Below are 22,329 nucleotides of genomic sequence, written 5' to 3' on the forward strand. Positions count from 1 at the left end.
CAGCACGGAGAGAGAATGCCTTCTCTTCCCAACCCCCAAGGGACTGAAAACGCTGTAATTCCAGTGTCCCCAGACACGGGGAGACCGGCAGCAGTTTCCAGACCCTTGGCAAATGCAGATGAACACATTTTCTCTGTTGGTCCTGTTACATATGTTGGTAGAAAGCAAGGATCCAGGCAATACCAGCCACTCTCCTACCAAGATAAAAAAGAGCTGTGCAAAGTACAGCGTGAGTTTGGGAGACACAGTCCCATCTTTAAAGGTATGTTTAGAGCCACATTTGATTCAAATGAAATGGTTCCCAGTGATATCAAGGACTTATTCAGATGTCTGTTATCTCCCTCAGAGTACGATCTGTGGGACAATATGTGGAAAAGAGCTTTAAGAACATTTTTACAGGAGATTCAGCAAAACCCTAATACGGCTAAAGACACTGAGAGTCATGATATTACATTTGAACATCTGTGTGGTGAAGGTGCCTGGACTTGCCCAGAGAAACAAACTTGAGTGTTATCCAAACCAATTTTACTTAGGATTAGCAATGTAGCAGAGAAAATGTTTTATCAGCTACCATCAATGGAAGGGAAAGGAAGTTATATCAATGTTAAACAATTTGCTACAGAGAATTTCTTAGTTTGTTGATCGTCTGAGGACACAGGTGGAACACCAAGTACCAGATCCCGTGGTGCAGGCAGAGCTGATCAAAGAGATGGCTCAAAGGAATGCTAATGAGACCTGTCGTAGAATTATTCTTAGCCTTCCCCTAGAACCTCCACCTACTCTGTCCCAGATGATAGAAGCTTGTTCCAGAAGGGCAGAAATGTTCTGCGCATCTGAAAGAAATCCTGGACCTACACACCCACAGCATACAGCCCCTGCAGGACCAAACCCAAGCAGGCAACCATGCCACCAGACCAGCTGCAGCGCATAATCTGCCTCCGCTGCAAGAAACCAGGACACTTTGCCAGAACCTGCCCTCAGACCCAGAAGCAGAAGAAATCCCACAAACAAAAAAACTGAATTTACAGCGCGTGCCCGCTGTTGATACTACAACGCGCAAAGATACAAATATAGCGGGACTCACATTGGCAAAAGCCTCTCTCTTAAAGAAAAAGGGGGAGGGCAGGTCACGGGGTGTGGGGGTGCAGAAAAATGTAAATGTTAAATGCTCAACTAACAAGGTTTGGCAGCCACTAGGCCGTTTTAGACTTGTAACTACCAAAGGTTTTCATTTCAGATCTACTGAGTGGATGGTTATAACAGTGGATTTGTCAAACATCTCACAGGACCTGACGGTTTACCACATGGGATTGGACAGTGAGTATTTTGTTATTGGGGACACAGCACACACACCCTTGGAAATTGAGATAGTTCCCATGACCATTAAGGGAAAAATAATAGGCCTCATGTTGTTGGCTCGCTGTATGCACCCACCCTTTTATCTCGTAGAGGGGCAAATTCTTGCCCAAGCCATTCCGGTTCCAGCAGAGATCACAGCAGATGGTAAATCACCAGAGGTCTACTGGACAGAAGTGGTGGGGGAACCTAAACCCTCTATGGCGTGCAACATTACTTGTGGGTCAGAGCGCCTCCTAGTGGCAGGAGTACTCGATACAGGCGCGGACATTACCGTACTCCCACAAAGCATGTGGCCTTCGAACTGGGAATTACAGCCTGTGGCTGGCAAACTTCAGGGCATAGGATGAATCACAATGGCAAGGATTTCGAAAAATGTGGTGCAAATTGAGGGACCAGACGGAAAGGTGGCAAATGTCCGTCTTTTCGTAGCAGATTATAAGGCCCCACTGTGGGGGAGGGACACCATGTCCCAGTGGGGAGTCCAATTGGTCATTCCTAAAACACCCCAGGATTTTTGCAAGTAGCCACTGTGGAGCACCCTACCCAAAAGTTAAAGTGGTTGGAAAACACCCCCAGATGGGTAGCACAGTGGCCTTTGAGTAAAGAAAAACTCAAGGCGCTGGAAAACCTCGTGGAAGAGCAGTTGGCTCAGGGACACATCGTAGAGACAACAAGCGCCTGGAATTTCCCGATCTTTGTAATAAAGAAACCGGAAGGACAAGTAGAGGTTGCTCCATGATCTACGAGAAATTAATAAAATAGTAGAAGACATGGGACCCCTCCAACCAGGAATGCCCACTCCAACGATGCTCCCCCGAGATTGGAAACTGGCTGTCTTAGACATCAAGGACTGTTTTTTCCAAATTCCATTGCACCCTGAGGATGCCCCAAGGTTTGCTTTCTCAGTTCCCACTGTTAATAGACAGGCCCCAATGAAGCGTTATCACTGGAGAGTCCTTCCCCAGGGTCTCAAATCGAGTCCTTTCATATGCCAACAATATGTAGCCTCATTACTGTCTCCAATACAGAGAAAAGAAGCCATCATCCTTCACTACATGGATGATGTGCTAGTGTGTGGCCCCAATGACTCTATGCTCCAACACACGCTTGACCTAATGGTTAAAGTTTTAACCACTGCTGGATTTCAATTACAGGAAGACAAAGTTCGAAGGATGCCACCTTGGAAGCACCTGGGCTTGCAAATCAGTGCAAGGACTGTTGTTCCACAGAGCCTAGAAATTGGTTGCAATCCAAAAACTCTAACAGATCTCCACTCCCTGTGTGGGTCTTTGAATTGGGTAAGACCCTGGCTAGGCCTCACAAATCAAGATCTAGAACCCCTCTTCAATTTATTGAAGGGGGAGAAGGAGCTGATGTTTCCCAGGGAGCTGACCCCAGAGGCGAAGACAGCAATCGAAAAGGTACAAAAAGCCTTGTAAGAGAGACAGGCTCACCGGTGTGAGCCAAAGGTGCCTTTCCAGTTCATTGTTCTAGGAAAACTGCCACACCTGCATGGTTTGATTTTTTAGTGGATCGAGGAAGAGAGAGATTCACTCTTGATCATAGAGTGGGTCTTCCTCTCCCACCAAAGATCCAAGACCATCACAGAGCCACAGGAGCTGATAGCTCAGCTGATTCGGAAGGCCAGGGTAAGACTGTGTGAATTGGCAGGCTGTGACTTTGCATGTATTCACCTCCCGGTCAGACTTTCAGAGGAGGGAAAGAACTCTCCTGAGAGATTGGCCAAAGAGATGTTTGAGCATTTGCTGCAGAGTAATGCCAGTCTCCAGTTATCTCTGGACAGCTACAGGGGACAAATATCAGTCCATGCCCCGTCCCACAAGTTGTTCAGTGAGGAATTCCACCTCATTCCTCATGAGAAAAGGAGTCGGAGACCACTCAAAGCTCTCACAGTCTTCACAGACGCATCGGGGGCTTCCAACAAGTCGGTGATGACTTGGAGGAACCCAATGACTCAGCATTGGGAAGCTGATGTTGAGTTTGTGGAGGGATCCCCCCAAGTGGCTGAACTGGCCGCAGTGGTAAGAGCTTTTGAGAAGTTTTCAGAACCAATCAATTTGGTAACCGACTGCCTATGTGGCGGGAGTAGTGTCCAGAGCGGAGCAGGCTGTGCTCAAAGAAATAGAGAATGAACATCTCTTCAGGTTGCTTTCAAAGCTAATCTATTTGGTTTCTCATCAACAGCACCCGTTTTACATGATGCTTGTGAGGTCACACACTGATTTGCCAGGTGAGATCGCAGAGGGGAATCGCCAGGCAGACTCCCTTGCAGCACCAGTTGAAAAGGCACATCTCCCTGATGTCTTCCAACAGGCAAAACTGAGTCACCAACATTACCATCAAAATGTGCGGTCTCTGATCCGACAATTCCAGTTAACACGGAGCCAGGCTCGAGCCATCGTGGGTACCTGTCCCAACTGCCAGCTCCAGGTCATGCCATCAATGGGCATGGGGGTTAACCCCAGGGGCCTGGGCAGCTGTGAGGTATGGCAGACAGACATCACACACATTCCTAGTTTTGGTCGCCTCAAATATGTTCATGTGAGCATTGACACATATTCAGGTGCAGTGTATGCCTCTGCCCACCCAGGAGAAAAATCCATACATGCCAAGCCACACCTTGTGCAAGCCTTTGCAGTGTTGGGAATTCCAAAAACAATCAAAACTGATAACGGCCCAGCATATGTGTCCAAGGAGTTCCTAGAATTTATCCAGCAGTGGGGAGTGGAGCATAAAACTGGCATCCCTCACTCCCCCACAGGTCAAGCTGTGATCGAGCGTGCACACCAGACGCTCAAACAGGTTTTGGCTAGGCAGAACACCTCGGTTTCGTGGATGACTCCACAGCAGAAGCTCTGCAAAGCCATGTTTACTATCAATTTTCTGAACTGTTCATTTGAAAACATGAGTCCACCTGTGGTATGTCATTTTAACAGTGGTAATCTGAAGCCGAAACCTGGTTAGGCTGGGGACTAGAGCGACGTGAGACCAACCAGTATGGTTTCCAGCACATACTCCCATTTATTCACCCAGATCGTGGGTTATATACAGTGAGTCGTTTACATTTAGCAGGTGCACTGTGATAGGCAGTGGACATACAGAAGTATGTAAGCTATTGCAGTTTAAGGTAGCCACCGTGTCTTCCCAGTAACTGTTCCATGCTAGTAGCACCCCTACCTTAACACATTCCCAGTAACAGATAACCTTATCTGGTACTACGTATGCTGAACGTACTAGGCCTACTAGGCCCTGGCCTGAGGCCTGGTCTGAGGCCCAGCTGTGGATAGCTCTGCCTTATGATCTAAGTTATCCTGTTCCTGCTACAGTAATCAGTTTAAATTGTCTCAGCGTCCACCGGTTTTGATTAGGGACCCTGAAACTTGGGAAACCAAAGGTCCATATGAGCTTGTGACCTGGGGTCATGGCTATGCATGTGTGGCTACTCCCTCAGGCCCTAGGTGGATTCCCCAGAAGTGGGTGAAACCTTTTGTCCCCAAAAATCCAGCTCCAGCAGAAGGGGATGAGAAGCAAGTGACTGATGCTTCAAAGAGAAGATGCCGCCGGAAGGAAGAGAAAGAACCTCCCTAGGTGTGGATTCCTTCTGGCAGAAACAGGAACCTTTTAACATGTTTTTAAAAAAATGTTTATTTTTCCCTTCTAGAGAAAACCTACCTCCCACTCAACCCTATGATGAACCCCATCCAAGCTGTCATCCTGCTAATGCTGAACAGTCTGGCAGCTGCATGGATCGTCCCTCAGCCGCGTCAGAACGTCTGAGTGACCCTGGCACAGACACTTCAGCAAGAAAACATATGTTTGTCCACTGCAGAAGCTAAGAACCCTATGTCCACCTGTCTGGTAGGAATTCCTTTGCAGGCTGGAGAATTTCCAGCAAGTTTGGACAAATATAAGTCCAACGAAATTCCAGAGGCACACACCCCACAACCACACAAGGATCATCAAAAGCAAGATGTGTTTGCCATGAACCCCTTAGCGGAATGGGTGCGGGGTTTGCCCAAGGTAGCTCATGAACCCCAGGAGTTAGAACTATTGGGTTCCTCCCCTGCAACATACTGCATCCATTTCTCTATCATCCCAAAACCCTCTAGCACTGACGAGTACCACCTTATAAGACAGTTCCGGGGAGAGTTTACTGCAAAGAGGTGGTGTCATAATATAAGCCACATTGCAGCAGACAACCCCTCTCACTCTAGCCCCAGAAGCCTCCCTAGGGGATTGTTCTTGGTTTGTGGGGATCGGGCATGGGCAGGAATTCCATCCTGGCTTTTTAGGAGGGCCATGTACCATGGGGCGATTGTCCGTATTGACACCCAACCAAACTTTAATTGGTGAATGGACTCACAAAAACAAATCGGCAAACAAAATTCAAAGAAGGAGTGCTGACAATTTGGACCCAAATTGTAATTCAGACATTTTTCATTGGGCAAAGTCAAAAAGAGTTGCTGTATCCCTGTTTCTTCCGTGGGTAGCAGCAGCCAAAGCTCTAGGTGAATTGGGCCATCTAGAGTGCTGGGTGGTCAAGCAAGCTAATTTAACATCTATCGCCATCAGCTCTCTCCTAGAAGAGGAGGAGATTACCAGACAGGCCACCATCCAGAACCGTGCTGCTACTGATTGTCTTTTGCTATTGCATGGACATGAATGCCAGGAATTTGAAGGACTCTGTTGCATGAATCTGTCCTCAAAGGCTCCAAACATCCATGCTGCCCTCCGAAGCATGAACAACATGATCGGACAAGTGAAGCAAGAATCTGAAGATTGGATCAAGGAACTGTTCAAGGGCTGGGGATTCACTGGGTGGTGGACTTCTGTAGTTAAAACAATTTTGTTACTTTTTGTTATCCTTTTCCTTGTAACCATAGCATTCGGGATCCTACGCTGTTTGATTTTCAAGGCTATTAACGGCCTCATATCTTCTACCTCAGAAGTCAACCATATAGAGTTGGCAAATCTAAAGCGATCTGGTTTCCCTACCAACCATAAGTGGTGGGAAAACCCACACTCCATGTTAAACTGAATTTGAGAATTTTTCTCGGTATCTTTTTAAACAAAAAAAAAGGAGGAGATGTTGCATTCCCTTGTGGGAATGGTTTCTTCCCCCTCAGGGACCCCTGGAACTCCTGTCATGTAGTCTGACCCTTCCTTCCCTTTCTGACCCCATTGACTATGTGCCAGCTTGCCCCTCCCTCAGAAGTCCTGAGAAAAGACCCTGTCCCCCTGGGGACTCTCTCTCTTTCCTCGGACACCACCTGGAAATAAACATCACTGCAGCTAAGGGTGAGAGCCTCTTTTGAATCCTTATCCTGTCTCTTTGATATATTCCTCCAAGGCCTGAGAAGGACTGAGCTAGCTTAGACCCTTAAGGGAAATAAAGGAGGTTTATTTATCAAGAAAACACCTGTAACTGTAAATTATCTGAAACTGCATATAACCAGCCATTTCGGAGAATAAAGGGGAGAACATATGATTTCACCATATTGATTGTGCTCTGCGTTGCTCTGTCCAGCTTCCGTGTAATTAATAGGGATCTTGTCTTCGTTTTTTGTTCATTCATATTTGAGCTTACAAATTGTTTTAAAGGAATTTAACTTTTCACATGGAAATTTCACACAGGTGAAGACTTTTCTGTGCTAGGGAAAATGTGAACACAATTTACATTGCAAAGTTGGTTTTAAAATCCTAGAGTGTGGAAGCCTCCAGAACTGCCCATTGCCAATGTGTGGGGCAGTTCTTCCACCTGTTTACCCTTCCCATTTTCCACGGTTTTGGTTTTTTTTTTCTAGCCAGATATTTTGTTGCCTCACATCTATTTCCCAAAGAGTTAATTCTCTCTCCCATCAGCTCCCAGTATCTGGTTGTCTTTCCCCTCCTTGTGGGACTGTGCTGGTGGCTCTCGGTGATCTGGTGTGTCTGCTAGTACTCTGTGGCTTTTCAGAGTTCAGGTCCCAGGATGTTGCCCTTGTCATGTCCATGTGCAATTAGCAGCAAGTGCCAGACAGGGCTGGAGCTGCTCCTGCTGCTGTGCTGGCTCAGAAGGTTAGTGTTTGGGCACAGCAGAGCTAGTGGGTTCAGGGAGGTTAGCATTTGGGCACAGCAGAGCCTTTCAGTGCAGCTTCACTTGCAAGTCATTTAGAATATCAGATGGACAAACATGTCATGATTAAGTCCTTAGGAGCCTGTAAGGAGCTGTTTTTTCACAGCCATTCCTGGTGTTTTGACATTAAATGTCCTGTCACATTGGGCATGTGTACACTTCCAGGCAGGAACTGACCTCTCCAGTGGCTGTAATTAGAAACAATTTTCAGATTTATATGATGAGTTTTATTTCAGTGTGCACATACAGTCCACCCAGAGACAAAGGGGTTTTTTTTCACAGATTGAACTTGTTCTCTCAAATACATCTCCAGCTGTCTTCAGAATACCCTGCACTGTCTGTGAGAGCTGTAAAATATCTGCAAGCTTTTAAATTCACCTTTTTGCAATTATTAAATGTGCTTGACTCATTCCAGCCTGTTGCTGTGGAGATAGGTCCAATACAGGAATCTTGGCACTATGACAGGCCATTAATATACCAAGATGTTTAGCCATGTATGAGTATTTTCACACAGTGAGACCTCTAAGCTTAGCCTGCTGCTGACATTGTTAGTTATTGAATCAATTGCATGAGATGAGGTTGGCAGGTGTAATTATATATTTCTGTGGTGATTATGTATGGCCTGCCATAGAGACCAACATGCCTGTAACTGTGCACTCATTTAGCAGTCATTTATTTATTAAGTGAAGTATTGGAGTTGGTGTTGCCTTTCGATGGAAAGGCAGGCGACCTGGTTTCAGAAAGCCAGCACGGCAGCTTGACTCCTCAAGCCACTCGGGCCACAGACACGCTGACGCCAATATGGTGGACGGCAAATGGCGATTTATTAGGTTCTTACATGGGGTTATATAGTCTAAGGGGTCTTCACTAGTCAGGGGGGAGGGAAGGTTAAAGGTTAGTGGAAAACTACTGGGTTTGGAGGGGCTACATTGTTCTCCAAGTTAGTTACACATCTCCGAGGGTGAGGGGGAGGTTTCCTGTCTTTCCGTTACAATCCCGAGATCTTCCGTGGCGCCAGGCCTTATCTGCTCACACACAGTTGGCACGCCGTTTACAAGGGAAGGAAATGTAAAACAAAACAGAAGTCCATTTTGAAATATAATTGATTCATTAATCCATTTACCAATGCTTCATTTTAGTGCATGGAAATATATCTTTCTGTATTTCCTACAGATGTCTCAGTTATTTAAGGATATTCTTGCACCCTGACTTTAACAAAAGAATAAAACTCATGCAATGAGTTCATGAGAAGATGGGTCTCAGGTCTATAGCTGCCACATCCTGGCAGAAGTTATGGAGCCTGCTGGAACCATCTGAATATGGGACCATTTAAAAATATTTGGCTTACTTGTTAAAAGAGCTCAAAGTCTTTAAAAATAACCTCCTTTCTATGCTAAAACATCTGTACAACATTTTTTGTAGTAGCTGTTCTTCAAAATGTGTTAAAAATTGCACAAATATTTTTGGAATTCATTGAAGTGAACTTAGGCTGTTGCTGGAATTACTCATTCACTTTTCTAGATAAAAATTTTTCTGTGTAGTGACATCACTCAAAACTTTGCTGTATTATTTCCCAAGTAGTTCTCCATGGTGTTTTGTGCCACCCTGATGATATGAATGAAAAATCTCTGTTTCTCAAAGTGAGAGGAGGCAGAGAGAAATTAAATATTGCTGTTTAAGAGGTCCTTGGACTTGGCTGAAGTCAAACAAACAATTTGACTTATTTTCCCTAGCCACATCTCTTTGCAATGCAACTATTGCCTTATTCTCAGAAGTTTTCATGTGTAAGATAGTTATCTGAGATGGGGGGTGTAAGAGTCGGTCCGAAAATCCCTCATTTCTGCCTCACGACTGTCAGAGGCCGAGACCCTAACCCATGGACCCTGAGCCACAGCACAGGCCAAGTTTTCCCTGCACCTGCTGTCACTGGACCAAGACGCCCTCCTCAGGGACCCATGCATGAAACAATGGGGGACTGTTACGGTTTCTGGCCATGTTTGCAAAGAGATGTTCCTGTATTGACCATACTTGGTAAGACCTGAGTCACACCGCTCCCTCTATTGTGAGAGAACACCTGTGATGCCCATGAAGCCGACCCCCCTTCCTGGCATCTTGCCTCTTGCTTCGAAAAGAACTATAACAACCCCACCAGGAGAGCAGGCTTTCCAGGCCTCCCCTTCGGACGACGGCTCCATTGACCCGCGTGCCACGAGGACTGCGAAGGTGGTCTATTGGTATCAGCGTCACGAGGACTCCCGTCTGTCAGTCGGTAGCTATCACCCTTTCTTTACCCCCCTTTCTCTCTCTCTTTCTTCTTACCCCTTCTCTTCTATCGCATAACTGTGTGTATCAATAAAGATACAATTGATTTCACTTGAATTAAGTTATCACTGCCTCTTTTTGCACTCTGAAATCAAAATGAACCATCACGACCATCCTTTGGCTCGTGACAGGGGGGTGGGGTTATTTGGTGGTGTTTTTGTTTAGTTTTTGGGGTCGTTTGTTTGAAGTAAAAGAGTAGCTGCTTTTAATGACTGCTTTAACAAAAAGAGCCCACTGTCTTTTGCAGAAAAACATGCAGGGATCCATGTGTTCTCTGGTCTAGGATGGGCTGAAACATGCAATAGGAATTTGTGGATATAAATAATAAAAACCCAGTTTCCCCTCATTTTATAGGGTACAAAAGTGTCTTTTACATAAAACTTCCATTGTGTTAATTAACCATCAGAATTTTTTATCTTTCTTTTTTAACCAAAAGTTGCTTCTCACAGCTTTTGTGATAGACATGAGATGATATCTAAGAGACAGAGAGAAAGAAAGAATAGAGATGATGGGTATCGAAGGTCCCAGGCTCCTGGGGTCAAATCCTGGCTAGCTCTAGACCCCAGTGTGTTACCCCAATAATGGACCAAAGGCAAAAGACAGAGGCGCTCTCTCTCTTCAGGACCACAGTCCCACTGTTTTATTGCAGAACTCACCTCCCGAGCAGCACAGAAGGAGAGAGCCACGTGTTTTTAGGGGTTTTATGCCCAGGGAAAAGGAGGCGGGGAGAGAGGGAGGAACTATAACCAATGGGAAACGTCCCTGGGAGAGGGAGGAGGTGTGCGGAGGAATTGAATAGGGGATACCAAAACCCAGAGAGGGGGTCTGGAACACATCATGTGCAAAATATATCAAAACTACATTTGTGTGCAAATATAACAAATCACCCAGTGTAATATAAAAATGAACTAGCTACTTAGTGCACTGCAGCACCTCACCCTTTTTGTGTTAAAATGAGGTTAAAAGAAAGGTGTTGGGCCTATTCTGATGCACAATAGGAATCTGTCCACCACTCGTGGTTTGCAGGCAAGTCAGGCTGCTTTTGATCTGCAAACTGCATGGTTGACTTCTGAGGTAGTAGGGATTAAACTGCTGAGGGCTTTTAAAATTAAACAAAGTATGTTGTTGTGTGGTTTTGTTCATTTGTTTCATGTGAGTTTACTATGTTAAATGGTTTGTTCTTTGTACCCCTATTCCCACTTCCACTTGGTTGTACCCTGGAATTCCCCTTCCTTCGGTTACCTGTCAATCCCCTACTCCCCCTCCTTGGGAGCCTGCCTTTCATTTCAGAGCCTCTCCCCTGAGCCAGAAAGTTCTAAGGAGGGTGTCAAGTGATAGGTCAGGACCAGAGGAGGTCCCTCCTTCCCCTACTGGGTTGGTTCCCGAGGATGCCTGTTATCCCCAGAGCCATTCCCAAATCACCCCTGATTGGCTGATCCCTTGCCCCTTCTCCTTTCTCCACCCCCCCCCCCCCCCCCGTAAAAGCTGCTGTTAGCCAGCAATCGTGCCCCTGCTAGAGCTGAGGAGGTCTCGCAATAGACACCAATACACTCTTGTGACAACTCCGCAGAGTCCTCCCTCCCTTCCTTGCCTCCTTCCACCTGTGTCCTCCTGCGCTGCTCCGGACAAGGACTCACTGGGTCGGTCCAGCTCGCGTGCCTTGCTGGCCATGCCAAAAGCCGCTGTGGTGCCAGAGCTAGCCAGGAAGGCTTGAGAAGGTACCTCAAGCAAGCAGGCACCATGACAAACTTAGAACTCCAAATGCTTACACAATTAGGAACAAAACAACAAAAAACAACAGAATTGTTTTAACTACTGAAGTCCACCACCTGGAGAGTCCCCAACCTTTGAACATTTCGTTGAACCACTCTTTGTATTCTTGCTTCACTTGTCCAACCAAGCTTTTTAGTTCTCTGAGGGCAGTGTGGACGTTGGGTGCTTTCAATGTCAAATTCAGGCAACAGAGTCCTTCAAATTCCTGGCACTCGTGTCCATGCAGCAGCAGGAGGAAGTCTATGGCTGCATGATTTTGGAGCACGGTAATTTCCTCGTCTTCTAGGAGGAAGCTGATGGCAGTGGATGTCAAGTTTGCCTGTTTGACTACCCAGCACTCTAGGTGGCCCAATTCACCTAGAGCTTTGGCTGCAGCAACCAATGAAAGGAAGAGGGACAGCAATTCTTTTTGACTTGGCCCAATGAAAAATTTCTGAATCACAATTTGGGTCCAAATTTTCAATGCTTCTCTTATTAATTTTGTTGGCCGAATTGTTTTTTCAAGTCCATTCACCAATCAAGGTTTGGTTGGGTGCCAAGAGGGACAATCACCCAATGGTACATGGCCCTCCTAAAAGCCAGGATGGGATCCCTGCCCATGCCCGATCCCCACAAATTAGGAACAGACCCTTAGGGAGGCTTTTGGGATGTGAAATGGTATGGTTTGTCTGCTGCAACATGGCTCAGAATATTGCACCACCTTTTGGCAGTGAACTCTTCTTGATATTGCAGTATGTTGTGAAAGGCTTTAGTGCTAGACAGAGGGGTGAAGATAAAGTCAATGCAGTATAGTGCTGGAAACCAACCTGACAGCTCTAATTCTTGGGGTTCTTGAGCTGCTCTGGGCAATTTTGGTAGCCACTCTTCTATGGGACACTTAATCATTACAGCCCGCCGATGGCGGATTTTATTTGGTTGTGTGTTGTGTGATTTGGGACTTGGGTTAGGCATATGTGTGTCAAAACTGGTTGAATACTCTCCTGCTTGCAGGGGAATCCCTACCAGGCAGGTAGACATAGGGTCCTTTGCTGCTGCAGTGGACAGGCATATATTTTCTTGTTGGAGTGTCTGTGCCAGGGTCACACAGATGTTTTGGCGTGGTTGAGGGATGATCCACACAGCTGTCAGACTGCTCAGCGTGAACAGGATGACAATTTGGACAGGGCTCATCGTGAGGTGGAATGGGAGGTAGGTATTTTCTAAAAGGAAAAACAAACATGCTTAAAGCATTTTAAAGGTCTGAGGTCTTCCAGAATTAACCTGGTTTTATGAGGGTTCTGTCTTCTTTTTCCAGCAGTGTCTTCTTTTTGAAGCAACAGCTGCTTGCTTCTCATTGTCTTCTGCTGGTGCTGGATTTTTGGGGACAAAAGGTTTTACCCACTTTTGGGGTATCCAATGTGGGCCCAAGGGGGTGGATATGCAGGCCTAGCCATGCCCTCAGGTCACGAGCTCATAGGGACCCTTGATTTCCCAGGTTTCTGGGTCCCTAATTAAAACTGGTGGACGCTGTGACAACTTAAACTGATTAGTGCTGTTAAAGTGATGTACCACCGGAGGACTCATATTTTCAAATGAACAATTTACAAAATTGATTCTGAACATGGCTTTGCAGAGTTTTTGTTCTAGTGACATCAACACTGTGGAACTGTTTTGCCTAGCCAGAACCTGTTTGAGTATCTGGTGGGTACGCTCAACCACAGATTGACCTGTGGGGGAGTAGGGGATGCCTGTTACATGTTCCACTCCCCACTACTGGACAAACTCTAGGAATTCCTTGCCTTTGTATGCTGGGCCATTGTCTGTCTTGATTTTCCTAGGGATCCCCAGTACTGAAAAGGCTTGCACAAGATGCTGTTTGGCTTGTGCGGCCGCTTCTCCTGCGTGAGCAGAGGCATAAACTGCTTTTGAATAGGTGTCAGTGCTTACATGTACATATTTTAGGGGACCGAAACTGGGAATGTGTGTGATGGATGTCTGCTTCTCTTCACAGCTCTCAAGCCCTCGGGGGTTAACCCCCATACCTAGCGATGGCATGGCTTGGTGCTGGCAGTCAGGGCAGGTGGCTACAATGGCTTGAGCCTGACCCCATGTTAGCTGGAACTGACACATTAGGCCTGGTGCATTTTGATGGTATTGCTGGTGACTTAACTGCCTGTTGGAAAACATCTGGAAGGTGTGCCATTTCTGCTGGGGCTGCAAGGGAATCTGCCTTGCAATTACCCTCTGTGATCTCACCTGGCAAATCGGTATGCGACCTTACGTGCATCACATAAAATGGGTGCTCTCAATGCAAAACTAAATAAATTAGTTTTGAGAGCAGACTGAAGAGATGCTCGTTCTCGATGTCTTTGAGAACTGCCTGCTCCGCCCTGGACACTACCCCCGCCACATAGGCTGAATCAGTGGCCAAATTAATTGGCTCCGAGAATTTTTCAAAAGCTCTCACAACTGCAGCCAGTTCAGCGACTTCTGGCGATCCCTCCATAAACTCTACATCAGCTTCCCAATGCTGAGTTTGGGGATTTCTCCAAGTCATCACCGACTTGTGGGATGCCCCGGACGCATCAGTGAACACTGTGAGAGCTTTGAGTGGCCTACGACTCCTTTTCTCATGAGGAATGAAGTGGAACTCCCCGTTATACAGTTTGTGTGATGGGGGGTGGACTGATATTTGTCCACTGTAGCTGTCCAGGGACATCTGGAGGTTGGCATTCCCCTGGAGCAGACACTCGAACATCTCTTTGATCAGCCTCTCGGGAGCATTCTTTCCCTCCCCAGAAAGCTTGACAGGGAGGTGAATACACGCAAAGTCACAACCAGCCAGCTGCCGCAGTCTCAACCTGGCCTTCTGGATCAGCTGAGCTATCAGCTCTTGTAGCCTTGTGATAGTCTTGGATAGCTGGTGGGAAAGGAAAACCCACTCTATTATTAAGAGTGAATGTCTCTGCCCTTCGATCCATTGGAATATCAAACCATGCAAGTGTGACAACATTCCTAGAACAATGAATTTGAAAGGCAGCTCGGGCTGATTACGGTGAGACTGTCTCTCGGTCAAAGCCTTTTGTGCTTTGTCTGTTGCAGTTTTTGCCTCTGGGGTCAGTTCTCTGCGAGAGATCAGCTCTCTCTCCTCCCTCAATAAACTGTTGAGGGGATCTAGGTCCTCGTTGGTGAGACCTAGCCAGGGCCTGACACAGTTCAAAGACTCACACAGAGAATGGAGATCTGCTAGGGTTTTGGGATCACTTTTGATTTCCAATTTTTGTGGAACAACGGTCCTTGCAGTGATCTCCAAGCCCAGGTACTTCGAAGATGGCACCCTTTGAACTTTCTCTTCCTGCAGTTGAAATCCAGCAGAGGTTAAAACTTTAACCACTAGGTCAAGCGTGTGTTGGAGTATAGAGTCATTGGGGGCACACACAAGCACATCATCCATGTAGTGGAGCATAATGGCTTCCCTTCTTGCGGCACGTATTGGGGACTGTCAATGTGCTCACAGAGAGCCAACGGGCTCTGTCGCCGCTGGCCCAGACACAGCGACAGGCGTCGTAGGGGGGTCAGTCTGCGAGCAACGCAGGCAGTACTGACCCTGTGGGTTCTTTGCCTAGCAGAGGCTTGTGTGAGCGATGGAGATTCGACAGGCAGTGGAAAGAAAGGAGGAAACAAATTCCAGACGAACAGAGGGTTTATTGCAAACACCTCCTCAGCCCGGGACTGTTCCGGGGGGAGAGGGGTGAGGGGGGTTTTTGTCTGAGGCGAGTCGGAGGGGGGGCAAAGGGGGTGGCCAGCCACTGCCAGCCAACCGGGGCAGGTTGCCAGGGGATATGGGGGTACGGGAACATAACTTGGACCAATCAGGAGAAAATAGGAGGGATTTACAAAGGCGGGAGAAATAACAGGCAGCTAACCGTGTGTTGCATAACAGGTGCAGGAGTCATGTGAGTTAAACAAAGGAACAATCGAGGGGTGGGGTACAGGGAACCCAACAAGTACAAAAGTATAGAAAGCCTAACTGATTAAATTAACACACTGCCACAGGGGACAGCAATGAAGCCACGTACCACTGGCATATCATGGGGCTGCGTTTGAGGCCTTGTGGCAGAACCTTCCAGTGCTAATGCTTCATCAGGGCTTCTCAATTAATGGTAGGAACCGAGAAGGCAAACTCTGGGGCATCTTGTGGGTGTAGAGGAATTTGGAAGAAACAGTCTTTGATATCTAGGACAGCCAATTGCCAGTTTTGAGGAAGCATTGTTGGGGAAGGCATCCCTGGTTGGAGTGATCCCATATCCTCAATTCCTTTGTTTATTTCTCAGAGATCATGGAGGACCCTCCACTTATCTTGCCCTGTCTTCTTTATTACAAAGACGGGGGAATTCAAAGGACTGGTTGTCTCTTCTGTGTGACCCCTGGCTAATTGTTCTTCTACGATCTCCTCGAGCACCTTAAGCTTTTCCTTACTGAGTGGTCACTGATTTACCCAGACTGGGGTGTCATCTAGCCACGTTAACTTTTGGGTAGGGCGTTCCACAGTGGCATCTTCTAAAAATCCTGGGGGGTTTTAGGGATAACTAATTTGACCCCCCACTGGGACATGGTGTCTTTCCTCCACAAGGGAGCTTTATAGTTGATGACAAACAGACGAACAGTGGCCAATTTTCTGTCCGGCCCCTCAACTTGCACAATGCTTTTTGAGATTTTTGCCAATTGAAGCCCTCCTATACCTTGAAGTCTGCCAGCCACGGGTTGCAAGTCCCAATGTGAAGGCCACATCTTTTCCGGTATAATTGTGATGTCCAATTCCATGTCTGGAAGGCCTTCTACATGGAGATGGTCTGTTCCACAGGTCAGGTTGCACCCCATAATGGATTTGTCCTCCCCAACCACTTCTGCCCAGTAGACGTCAGGTGCTTTGTCATCTACTGGGACCTCCGCTGGAGTGGGAATGGCCTGGGCGATGATTTGCCTCTTGGCCAGGTAGAAGGGTGGCTGAGGGCAACACGCCAAAAGAATGAGTTTGGGCATGATTCTGTTAATGGTCATGGGAACAATCTCAATCTCCATGGGTTTGTGTGCTGTGTCCCCAATAACAAAATACTCACTGTCCAGTCCTGTGTGATCTACCATCAGGTCTTGTGACTCCTCTGGCAAGTCCACTTCAATGACTGTTCAGTGGTTAGACCTGAAAAGAAAAGCCTCTGTAGTTAAAAGCTTGAAATGCCTGTGAGGCTGCCAAGCTCTGTTAGATAAACATGCTTCCCTTTGATCTTTCTGCTGCCCCGCACCCAGCCCCCTTTCCTCCCCCTTTTTTGTTAAGAGAGTCTTTTCCTACAGTGGAACCCACTGCATTTGTGGTGGCGCGATACAGGCTTGCGCGCAAGTCTTAGTTTTTTTGATTGCCCGTTGTCCCATCATTCTGATTCTTCTGCTGCTGCTGCTGGTTTTGAGGACAGTTTCTGGCAAAGTGTCCAGGATTTTTACACTGGAAGCAGGTGATGTGTTGGAGCTGTTCTGGTGATGTCTGTTTTCTCTCCACTTCTGGTGTTACAGCTGCTACAATTTTTGTGTTGGTCGACAGGGGCTTTCTCTCTGGTGTGCTGAACAGCTCTGCTTTCTTGGCACATGCTTCTATCATTTGTGCCAGGGTGGGTGGAGGGTCAAGAGACAGTCCTAGGATCACTCTGTGGCAGGCTTCATTGGCATTCTTCTGAGCCATCTCCTTAATTAATTCTGATTGTAACACTGGGTCTTGTACTTGTCTTTCTATCTGTGCTTGAAGGTGGTCCAAGAACTGTAAGAAATTCTCTGAGCCATACTATTTAATGTTGATATAGCTACCTTGTGTCTCAACTGTTGGTAATTGGTTAAAAACTTTTTCTGCAATGTTACAGATTTTATCTAGAATGAATTTTGATAGCACACGAGTCTGGTCCTCAGGGTTAGCCCACTGCCCTTCACTGCACAGATGTTCATAGGTGATATCCCTCCCTTCTAAATCTTGTGCACGCTGGGTGCTTTGTTTCGGTTCTTCTAGGAGTTTTCTCAAAAATTTTTTCCAGGTGCTTTCCCAGAGATCAAACTCTGAGGCTGTAAGCAGGCACTGGAATATATCTTTGAGATCTCTTGGTACTAATTCAACAGATGTCAGGGTAGCTTTCATCATACCCTTAAAAATTTCAGTCTCGACCAAATTCTTTTTGGCTTTTGCATAGTTCTTTTTTATTATTGTAAGAGAAGGGTTGGTAATTTCTGATTGTATTATTTTCCCCAATATATGTAACCGGCAAAGCTAAAGGTATCGGTTCCTGTTCTTGGTTTTGATTTCTAGGGCTTTCCCACCCTGTCCCATTTCTGTGGGACCTGGATAGGAGATCACCCTTCCTCCCACCCCCTCCCCCGGCCCCATTCCCCCAGTGGGAATTGCTGGGAAGGTCACCTTTTCCCAGGGCTCCACCCCTGTGGGAACCACTGGCACCATCACCCCCACGCTGGCCCCGACCCCTCCCCCGGGCCTGACTTTCCCTCCAGCCCTGGCTCCCCCCACAGCCCCGGCCCCAGTCCCCCCCTCAGGGGGACTGAGTGGGGGGGTGTGGGCACCAGGAACAGGAAGGGGGGTGGAGTTGTCCGGAGAGGTGGAGCAACCGTGGGAACTATGATTGCAACATCTGGGGGTGGGGTTGCAGGATGATGTCATGCAGGGTGGGAACATGGGGGAGGGAGGGGCGGTGTCTAAGGGGAGGAAGGGGTTGTGGGACCGGAAGGGGTTGGGGGAGGGGACATGTGGGAGAAAGGGATTGTGGGAAGAAGAAGGGTAAGATGGAGGGTCAGCCATGTGGCCGGGGTGGACCCTGACCACGTGACCAGTGCCATTTTGCAGATAGGGGGTTTTACTTTCAGAGCCAGCAAAACATGGAACTTTAGGTACAGCAACCAGGAAAGAGGTATACAGGGAGGTTTCTCTGTCAGTCTGCACACAACTGCCAGAGCCAGGGTGCTGAAAAGGAAGCAGAGGACCAGGGGGACAGTGGCTCTCATGCCAGGCTCCCTGCGTTTCTTGGGCTGTCCTGTGCTTCTCTGTCAGCTCAGGGGCAGAGGGAATGGAAGAAGGGGTAGGGAAATTGGTGGGAGGGGGCTTTTGCAGTGGCTGTTTTTCCATCTCTTTCTTAATTAATTCTTTACGAATTAAGAGGAACACTGGGATAAACTTAGATGCTATTTTGTCTCCCTGTTCTACTCTAGATGTTAACAGTCCTCCAACTTTGTCCCAGGCAGAGACAGAATTTACATTCTGCTGGGTAAATTGAGGCAGATGCAAAGACAACCACCGAGTGAACTGCTTTGATTTTCCCATTAGAGATTTTAACGTTCCCACCATTTAAGGTATCTAGGGTTTGGGAATAAATGCCTCTTTCCTGTGCAGAGAGCTTAGAACACATTTTTTTATGTTAAAATCCAATCTGCACAGTTTCTATCTACCTCCGACTGCAGCAAATACAAACCAAAACCTAAAACACAACAACCAGACCTAGGAAAGGTTTCACAGTTTCTCCTCTCCTCAGCTCTTAGGTAAGAGGAAGAAACTCATGTGTGAGGTAGCCCGTGGCTTATACATACGCTGCTACAGCATGTGGCTGCTGGAGGTAGGGAAAATGAAAAAAACACGGGTCTGTGCCACCTGTGCCGGCAAAAAACACTTGCCCACGTTTCCTCGTGCCTCCCCCGACCGCTCCTGGGACCGACCACTACCCCCCACGCCACCCGCCACCCCCCCTCCCCCCCCCCATATGGAGCCATCCTTCCCTACAGCTGGAGTTCTGTGCTCTGTCAGCCCCACACACTCGGTGGTCACTTTGGGATCCCAGGCAAAGAGCACTCACCACCTCTCTCCCGGGACCTCGGCTGGTTGGAACTGCTGCAAAGAAGTCCTTGGTCTTGGAACCAATTCGTCTTGGGCTTTCAGATGGATTTGCCAGCCCCGTCCCTGGTCGGTGTGTCATGCAAAGGGAGATAGTTGCAACCAGGCCAGTCGAGTTTCCAAAAGCTTATAAAATCCACGAGTGGAAATCCAGCTACTGCGTGGGGTCTCAGACCAAATAGGAGGCCACCACTTTGGACGTCAACTTATTGAAGGTTCCAGGCTCCTGGGGTCAAATCCTGGCTAGCTCTAGACCCCAGTGTGTTACCCCAATAATGGACCAAAGGCAAAAGACAGAGGCGCTCTCTCTCTTCAGGACCACAGTCCCACTGTTTTATTGCAGAACTCACCTCCCGAGCAGCACAGAAGGAGAGAGCCACGTGTTTTTAGGGGTTTTATGCCCAGGGAAAAGGAGGCGGGGAGAGAGGGAGGAACTATAACCAATGGGAAACGTCCCTGGGAGAGGGAGGAGGTGTGCGGAGGAATTGAATAGGGGATACCAAAACCCAGAGAGGGGGTCTGGAACACATCATGTGCAAAATATATCAAAACTACATTTGTGTGCAAATATAACAAATCACCCAGTGTAATATAAAAATGAACTAGCTACTTAGCGCACTGCAACATCCGTCGGTGTGCTCACAGAGAGCCAACGGGCTCTGTCGCCGCTGGCCCAGACACAGCGACAGAGTGGTAGGGGGTCAGTCTGCGAGCAACGCAAGCTGTACTGACTCCTGTGGGTTCTTTGCCTGGTAGAGGCTTATGCGAGCGATGGAGATTCGACAGGCAGTGGAAAGAAAGGAGGAAACAATTTCAGACGAACAGAGGGTTTATTGCAAACACCTCCTCAGCCCGAAACTGCTCCGGGGGAGAGGGGTGCGGGGGGTTTTTGTCCGAAGGATTCGGAGGGGGGACAAAGGGGGTGGCCAGCCACTGCCAGCCAACCGGGGCAGGTTGCCAGGGGATACAGGTGTAATAGAACATCGCTTGGACTAATCAGGGGAAAAATAGGAGGGATTTACAAAGGCGGGAGAAATGACAGGCAGCTAACCGTGTGCCGCATGACAGGTGCCGGAGTCATGTGAGTTAAACAAAGGAACAATCGAGGGGTGGGGTACAGGGAACCCAACAAGTACAAAAGTATAGAAAGCCTAACCGATTAAATTAACACACTGCCACAGCAACAGGTGGGGATTTAGCCAAATGATGACTATTTAGGAAACTGTCCTTTGGAATCTGTAATTAAACTAGGTTCAAATGCCAAAAAGTGGATGCAAACCTAAACTTGGAAAATGTCATCCCAATGTTTGGAAGAACCTTTTTTTCCCCAGTCTCATCTGCTCATTGGTCATATGTTTCCCAGTAGGAAGCATTTGGGTTAATACCTGGCTTTCAAATCATGTACTTGGAAAAACGGCTTTTGTTGCTTTTCCAGAAAACTTTTCAAGTGTGCAGTAAAATGCATGCTGCTCCAAAAAAAAAACCCTGAATAAACTGATGTCTGGTGAATTGCATTTTTGTTTTTCTATCGCTAAGCTAGAGTTTGAGGTGTGGTTTTTTTGGTTTTTTTTTTTTTTTTTTTTTTTTTGGAGGGGTTTGTTTGTTTGCGGTTGTTAATTTTTTAAACTTTTTATTTTCTTGTAATGAAGTTCCATTCAAGTAGAAGAATATTTGATGTTGGAAGAAGTCTCTGGAGATCATCTCATCTAACTTCCTTGCTCAAAGGAAGGTAAATTGAAGCAGGTTGCCCAGGATCATGTCCAGTTGGGTTTGGAATATCTCCAAGTGTGGTGGTGTGTTTTTCCTTATTCATATTTTTGTAAACCCTGTTGAATGGTTTGTTCATGTTTTCCCCCCGATATGTATGGTTTTACCTGGGGTTCTCTTCTCCCTCTCCCGCATGTCATTCACTCCCTAGACCCACCTGTTACCTCATCTACATAATGTCAATCCTCCCTAATTCCTACTCCTTGTTCTGGAGAATTCCCTGTCAGTCCTATACCCCTCTCTGGAATTGCCCTATTCCACGAAGCCCCGTTGGTCCATGTGACCCTTTCCACTCCCTTTGTCTTTCCTATAGGTTGTCATATTTTGAGTCCTTCCTTAATCTCCTTCCCATTGTATCCCTGACTGGTCGAAGAATTGTGTCCTCTCCCTGTTCCTCCCATTTAAAAGACTGTGCAAGACGCGGGCTTTTCGGTTTTTTCTGTCACTGCCCCCCTTGGGGAAATAAACTCCTTTCAGAAGCACAGGAGAGAGACCCCTCCCTGTTCTTCACCCTGATCCTCGGCGCAGCACCACTGGTTGCTGTTGAGAGCAGACAGCCCTGCTCTGCACTGCCACTTGGGTTGAAGCAGGACCTGGGTGCGGCCACTCTAGGCACGTGCCAAGGAGTGTGAGCTAGATGGGTTTCTCCGGCATTGCGTCATCCAAGAATGAGGAAAGTTCACTTTTTTAGGCGTCCTATTCCAGTGATCAATCAGTCTTACATAAAAGTTTCTTACGTTTAAATAATATTTGCTGTATTTTGGGCATTGCTATATTTGAAAGACACCACCTGTCTTTCTTTCACTCAACACCATGGAGAAGAGGCTGGCTCTGTCCTTTCCTCCTCCCATCCATTTATAAAAATGGGTAAGATCCCAGTTCTCTCTGCTTTTTTTGTCAGATGCTTCCTTGCACTCTCTGGGACAATGTAGAGGAGAAATACCCATTTTCTATGTGACTGGGAAATCTGTTTGTCAGGGGGCTGAAGAGAGGAGCAGGTTGGAGATCATCACAACACAGCCAGCGCAGAAGCAGCAGTGACATTTACTCAGGATGGGAT

The sequence above is a fragment of the Prinia subflava genome, assembly GCF_021018805.1.
Source record: "Prinia subflava isolate CZ2003 ecotype Zambia chromosome W unlocalized genomic scaffold, Cam_Psub_1.2 scaffold_22_NEW, whole genome shotgun sequence".
Classification (NCBI taxonomy): Eukaryota; Metazoa; Chordata; class Aves; order Passeriformes; family Cisticolidae; genus Prinia; species Prinia subflava.